This window comes from Glandiceps talaboti, chromosome 22 (genome assembly GCF_964340395.1).
Source record: "Glandiceps talaboti chromosome 22, keGlaTala1.1, whole genome shotgun sequence".
In the NCBI taxonomy this organism is placed as follows: Eukaryota; Metazoa; Hemichordata; class Enteropneusta; family Spengelidae; genus Glandiceps; species Glandiceps talaboti.
In genome coordinates, this window is record NC_135570.1 from 14,600,406 (window position 1) to 14,608,240 (window position 7,835).

Below are 7,835 nucleotides of genomic sequence, written 5' to 3' on the forward strand. Positions count from 1 at the left end.
TGCACTGATAGTTCACACATAGTCACAGTTAGTAACATTTCAATATTATTTAATTTTTCAAAGATATAAAAGAAACAAATGGTTTAAAACCAATAATATTTAATAATGATAGCGGTGACAGCGCCATGGAAAATTACGTTCTCCCGACTGTCGAACACCATCATTTTTATCTCGGAATTATGATATCGACATTTTCTTGATTTTTACAAAGGTTAAACAAAGTTACAAATCTCAAAGTTTTTCAAAAACTATTTTTTTTTTATTAAAACTATTTCTTGTTTTGAAATTTCACTCGTGTCAAGTTTCACCTAGAGTTAGAGCTAAACTAAAGGAATATGTAAATCTTCAGTTCGAATGCTTTAATTCTTTTAAAATATTTGTAAGAAATTTCAGTGAGCAGTTAGTTTAGCAAAAGTCATGGAGATCATCATCATGTATATTAAAATAAAAATAAATAGTTTTATCATTTTCAAATTTCATACATCTTTCGTGTAGTTATTAATATTTGCTAACAATGTTTTTTTAAATTTCAACAGAAATTCAAAATGGTGTCCACAAAAGCCAGAGTGGCACTGGCACTTACGTTTAGCAGCATTGCCATATTTTTCTTTGCTGCTAACTACTTCAGTAGAAAATGGAATAGTGCCAAACGACCTGTCTCTAAACGTTTGAAGGAAGTCTTCCCACAGAGAGCTCTGCCATCCCTACCTGATGATAGTAATCTAAGATCCTATACCAAGGGACCTCCATCAAGTATGTAGCTTTATTATCTTCACACATCAACATTATTGTGACAATAAGTTTATAACATGTGCACACCCTCTTTACTCTAAGTTCTGATATTCATAGACAATTTTGATAATGAAGGAATATGCAACCAAGACTCATTGAAATGGGTGAAAACAGTACCCTGTAACCAGTGTGCCCACAATGGTAGCCAAATTTTGTTGTTGTGAGTCAAAATGATAAAAACTGACATTTCTTGTGAGTCACCATGTATCAAAAGATAGAGAACACCAAATTTGGAAGCACAAAATAGTGTGTCAGTAGCACGTCAAATTGGCTTAGAGGCTTGCTATTAAATGACATACAAATTATGCAGTTAGTCAATTCATACTTCAAATATGTATTTTGCAAGTATATTCTGTATGAATTAGGCTACAGTATATACTAAATTCTTTGTCAATACTAGATCATATTTTATACAACATATCTCTTCTCTTCTGCTTTGTTCACTCTGAATTTTAACTTTTTTACCAGCACCATTATTCTGTCCTCTTTTTTCTCCTAACTGTTCTCTGACTCTGTCATTCACATCTTCATGTTTTGTTTTATTTTACTCTTGTCTATGAATGAAAAGTTTTGATATCTATGTAACCACTAACCAGTCATTTCTTATTTATTCTGTTTTGTTTTCCATGTTCACATACATTATTATTGTATTATTATTATTTTCATCATTCAAGCTTTTAAATTTTGTGTTTATTTTATATCAAACTTTTCATGTAATTTTCATTTTATTTTATAGAGCTCCTGTCAGCTGACAATCCACTTTCATTACTTTAATTTTCTCATATTAAATAGTTTATTTGATTTTTAACTTTATTACTAGGAGTCTATTGTTTATTCATAACTGTTTACATAAAACATTTCTTACTCTGCAGGTTATGTCCTCATGATATCTCTATATAGTTGTACACAAACAATATTGTGTACATATAGATAGACTATATTGTGTACATATAGATAGACTATATTATGTACATATAGACTATATTATATACATATAGATAGACTATATTATGTACATATAGATAGACTATATTATGTACATATAGACAGACTATTGTGTACATATAGATAGACTATATCATGTACATATAGATAGACTATATTGTGTACATATAGATAGACTATATTATGTACATATAGATAGACTATTATGTACATATAGATAGACTATATTGTGTACATATAGATAGACTCTTGATAGACTATATTATGTACATATAGATAGACTATTTTGTACATATAGATAGACTATATTGTGTACATATAGATAGACTATATTATATACATATACATGTATATTATGTACATATAGATAGACTTTATTGTGTACATATAGATAGACTATATTACATGTATATAATGTGAAATATATTTAGAAGTGTGTGTAGAGTTAACAAGTGAATACTTGGCTACTGAACACTTTCCATATCAAACTTTGGCTGTATAATGAAAAGTTGAATTCTATAATGAAGTGGGATTTTATGAAATGTATATTTATTTGTTTATTTTCTTGTTATGCAATGTGCAGACATCATTAATATGATATATACTTTTAATTTTAAGCCCTGTGCTTAGTTCACATTGAAATGTACATTTTTTTCTCTTATATATTTTCCATCAATTGCAATTTTTGAAGGGGCATAACTTGAGTTTATACGTTTTGTGCTGCATGTTTAAAAAAATACTTGCAGTATTCTACTTTTCAATCATACTTACCATTACTTGAAATTGACTGAACTCAAACCTGGTACATGTATTGTGGTGTTACTTATAAACGATCCAATGACGTACATTTACATTTGTAATTGTACATCTAAAAAAAAATGTTAATTAATAATTCCTTAAAGTGTCCGTATGGATGATGATTGATTATTTATTTTGGATTTTTAATAATATTATGTAAAACGATTTTATGATGGCTTCCTACTTGAAAAATCATGTAATACCGGTACATTGCACAAAGTCAAAACATGTGTAAAGATGGTGGTTTTTGTACATACAATAACAAAAATATTACACATTTATAATGCTTTTGTAATTCATTGAACTACACACAAGGACTTGGCATATATGTTGTGTCACATTGATTTCTCGAGTAGGACACCATGATAAAATTGTTTTCTAAATTAAAAATCCAAAATAAATACCCAATCCTCATCCATATGCATGCAATCAACTATTCTAGCAATGCCTGAAGACAATTGTAAATTCATAGAAGGCATGTATCAAGTTGAACATAAACATTAAATACAATACAATGTGGTTTATTCAAGATTTATGGATAAGTATTTTCATTTGAGTAAAAAAGCTTATAAACTCAGCTTGTGCCACTTTACATTGATAGATGCTTGGCAGGGTCTTTTTGTGTCATATTTGTTCAAGCATTCATATATTTTATGTGTCATGTCATTTTGAAGTACATCCTTTGTAATGTACATCACCACTATAGTATCGTTTAGTTAGTAAAGTTACTAAAATATTGTTAGTTTTATTTACTATTTGAATGACACTTGTAGCAGATGTCAACAATATTTATATTATGTGTAGATAATATTGTACAGATAAATATTTAGGTAGTGTGCAACAGTTATGTGTTTTTTTGAATAGGATAAGCTGGAATCCATCACTGTAACAGTTGGTCACTATATGCGATGTTTCATTGTTAATTTAGAGCGTTTCTCTTTAGGCTTAGGAAGAACTGCTGGAATACACAACATGTTGATATAATATTTGATACCTATAATTCATAGTGAATGTAAAGTTTAAATAGTAATGGCACTTTTAGTTATGATTTTCTTTTCTTTTTTTAATTTTTCAAAACTAGTTTATGAATTGGCCCCAGTGAGGTATGCTACCGCACAGTATCGATTAGACAGGATAAGTAGGGCTATGTTTGAAGGCAAGCCTATGACTAGTGCTATCAAGTACATCTGGGACATTGATGATGAGTACCTCCTGGATAGATTAAATAGTAATTGGTTTCCAGACATGCCAGCTGTATGTCTCTGGAATTGGGGATCAGTTGTCCAGTTCTACCCCGGTGGCCAGAACAGTGACATTATCTTCCTAACAGACTCTTATTATGATTGGGAATTGAATCTGTTGTCATCAACATGCAGTGAGATTGAGATAACTGATGGTGAGGAACACCAGGAGGAAGAGAAAATCACAGTTGGAACACATTCCCTGTGGAAGGCATGCATGTTTGGATTCATGGCACTTGATTGCAACGTATCAACTGAAATCTTCTGGGAGAATAAACTGAGCTTGTATCATTTTATACAGAAGAATTTACAGCAGCACATGTCTCCTGTACAGAATATTGAATATGGACAATTTGATGAATTTGATGGCAGACCCCTGTATGTTGTAGCTGAGACCTTGAAGGTACCTCGTAAACCTGAGGAAAAACCACGAAAGAGGCACAAGTCTCTAGACCAACTATACATGAAGCGCTCAATGCAAAACCCAGGAAGAGGGTCTTCAGTCCATCGCTTACCAAGAGAATGGTTATGGGTCATTGACCCAGTACAAAAACTTGTCCTATTGAAGGATGACAATGACAATGACAGTATTGACAATGGCACTTGTGATAGCAACATGTCTTGCAAAGATGCCGAGAACAAGGAACCCATGTATATTGTGGCTGAGATACTACATGTACCGGACAGATCTGTCAAGGTATGTGTTGAAGAGGAAGAGAAATCTGAGAAGCCAGCACAGAAGCCAAGAAAGAGGCACAACTCAGTTGATGCAGTGTGTACTAAAACATCTGTACAGATCCCCAGAAAAGTAAGCTCACTGTATAATTTCTTTGCCAAAGGATGTGAGTTGATCGGAAGAATGGCCCAGTGGACTGATGTTGATTCCCAAAACAGTGACATTAAGTTTACTGAGATGGCCATTATGGATGAAGATGATAGCCAGTCTGAGACCAGCATGAATGACAATGCATCTGTAGGTCCAGTTGAAGAACCTCTGGATCAGAATCTGGCAATAAAGAATGACAATAGTGTACAGACAGTGTCTAGTGGCAAGGACAACCAAAAGGCTGACATTCTGAAAGAAAAAGCCAAATCAGAGCCTACTGTCATCATCAACAAAGCAGATGAGAAGATATTCAAGAAAACATACAACAGAGTGACAAGAAAGAAAGTGACCAAACTGACAAGATCAGTCACTGATGACCATGCAGACTCTGTACTGAAGAATAAAGATGTGGTCTTAGAAACAGCAAAGAAAGGAGCAGATAACAAAGAACAGTGCACAATGCCAAAGATGGGAATTGAGGATCATTATCCTATGTTTTATTCTAAATGGGAAGTAGATGAGGCTGTCAACCAACAAAGCCCAGGTCACCATATCACTATTCCTCCCATCAAATGTTTTCTTGAGGAAGATGAGTTCTTTGATGCTGTAGAATATCTAGAGCCAATGGATGATGATGAGAAGGAAGTGAGCTCCGTTGCTAATGAGTACCAAAGACAAGGACTTGTTGGTTTCCTAGACAGAATGGTCAAGAAAGTAGCCAGGGGATTCTTCAGCTGTAAGAAGCTGTTCAAGTAAATTGTTAATAACTGATGTTTACATGCTGAAACATCAATGGATGTCATCTCCATAAATGTGAATAACATCTTTCACTTTACTAAGGGGAATCTATGAAAGCTGCTGGACCATATCCATGAACAAACAAAGAAAAATTACCAAAAAGACAAAAAAAACCCTAAAAATGAAAAACACCAAAAAAATCTTTTTAGAAAAAATTCAAAAAGCATATATAATATGAACACCAAAAAAAAAGGGAAGAGGCCAGTGAAAATATTCACTGATACAGAGAACGGATCAGTGATTGGAAGTTTATGGGGGGAGGGGAAAAGGATAAAGTTGGTGAAAAATCATGTTCACTGATGCTGATAACGGATCGGTGATTGGAAGTTTATGGGGGAGGGGCAAATGAAAAAGTTGGTGAAAAATTCACTGATGCTAAGAATTGATCGGTGATTGTAAGTTTGTGGAAGCGGGGGTAAGGATAAAGTTGGTGAAAAATTCACTGATGCTAAGAAGTGATCGGTGATCGTAAATTAAGAGAATTGGTAGAAGATTGGCAAAATCCAGATCATGTCAATAATACTCATAGACAAACTCAGTTCATATAATGAAGTACTTCAGATAATCAAATTTATCATTATTAATTATCATTTGTTTAAAAGCCATAAAAAATAATATGTGGAATAATGACAACATTTTGATAACTGAGTCCTGTGAAAGGAATAGTCTTTACTAAGTAATTCAAAGAATACAAAACAGACAGTGATTAGACTTTATACATCTGAAATTAAAACCAGGTTACCAGAACTCAGAACAGTCTTATAGACACATACAACATTATGTATGTGGACAGTTTACCTAAAAAAAATGCAAAACAGGCAATCCAGTAATATCTGCAGAACACTTACATATTCATCAATTTATTATCAACTTCAGTGTATGCAGAATTATATATCTATTTATCCACTTAGCAGTCAGCCAATCTCAGGAGTATTGGCACACAGTGTGTGTAGATCGGTGAGTATTTAAAAGAAATGGGAAAAATATTTTTAAAAAATAAAAAAATAAAGAAATAAAAAAATTAAAAAATAAAGTAAAAAAGAACAAATTTAAACAAATATGTAAAACTGTCACTGTCAGACAATAGTGAATGATATCTGTTGATGTCAGCTGAATATGTTGTTCATTTTACTTGAAGTTGTCTACTCAGTCCTTCACAGTGGGACCAGTCAGTCTTGGATTGAAAGTCTTGAGATAACCAGGTAGTGTGATAAAAAATACTACCAAAATTGTAATGTGTATTTATTTATACTCATGAAATATACTGTCACAGTGGTATTGTCAGTATTGTGAGTACACCTTACAATGTGATGATGGTAATGTAAATAATGTATATATCACATTCTGTGGTGAAATAAAAGTATTGTATATAGCAAACTATGTCTCTTGTGATAAATAGTATGATTTGTATGCTAGTGTCCTGATACGATTATTCAGTTTCTGGTTATTACATTACAAAGTACTGATCTTTTGATGCATGTGTTAGGACTTTCTGTGGTGTCCATTTGCTAAATTGGAACTTGTCAAAATGTACACAAAGCAATGTTTAGAGGACCTTAGAAATCACTGATATCATGAAATGTACACAAAGCTATGTCCACAGGACCCCAGTAATCACAGTGTCTAAATACACATTTTACCATGAAATGGGACACCAGCATACCAGCTGTAGTAAAAATGGATGGATATACAATTGTTGTGTAATTTTTATTGTAATGTCAATTTTAGTTTTTTACAACTAAACACTTAATTCTGTTACCCTGAACCTCAGATCTAATGGTCTGAGCCTGAACTGAAAATTAAAACCTGGCTATCTGAACCAAATATTGATCAGATTTGGGGTGCTTTTCAAGTCCTTTGTTTCTTAGGTTTATTGGATCTATTTTATGCAAAGGATTAGTTTAGGAATATTTGTTAATATGTATTTTATACATTTCTTTGGATAGAAAGTATAACTTTTTATGTGTTTTTAACACAGATGAACAATTGCACATTTAAGTATGCCAATTTGAAAGTGGTAGTGTCATCATACAATCATGGTATTTAATAATACTCCCAGAGAAATGAATTTCACTCTGTGCTTTGGTTCAGAATTTAAAGTGGCCATATGTATGAGGATTGGGTAGTTATTTTGGATTTTTATTTTATAAAATAATTTTATCACGGCTTCCTACATGAAAAATCAATGTGACTCAACATAGACTAAGTCTATTTTTGTCACTCATTACATCGTAAAAAGCTAAAAAATGTATAAAAAGTTTGTTATTGTATGTACAATATCAAACATTTTACACATATACATATCTGAGAACCCCTGTGTGATATTGTGTCAGATATACGTATCACTGACTATCAGGTTCTCACAAAAAAAATAAAGAACAAATGACAATATAAGTAGGAGGTAAATAAAGAAATCACGGCAAGTTCACTACATC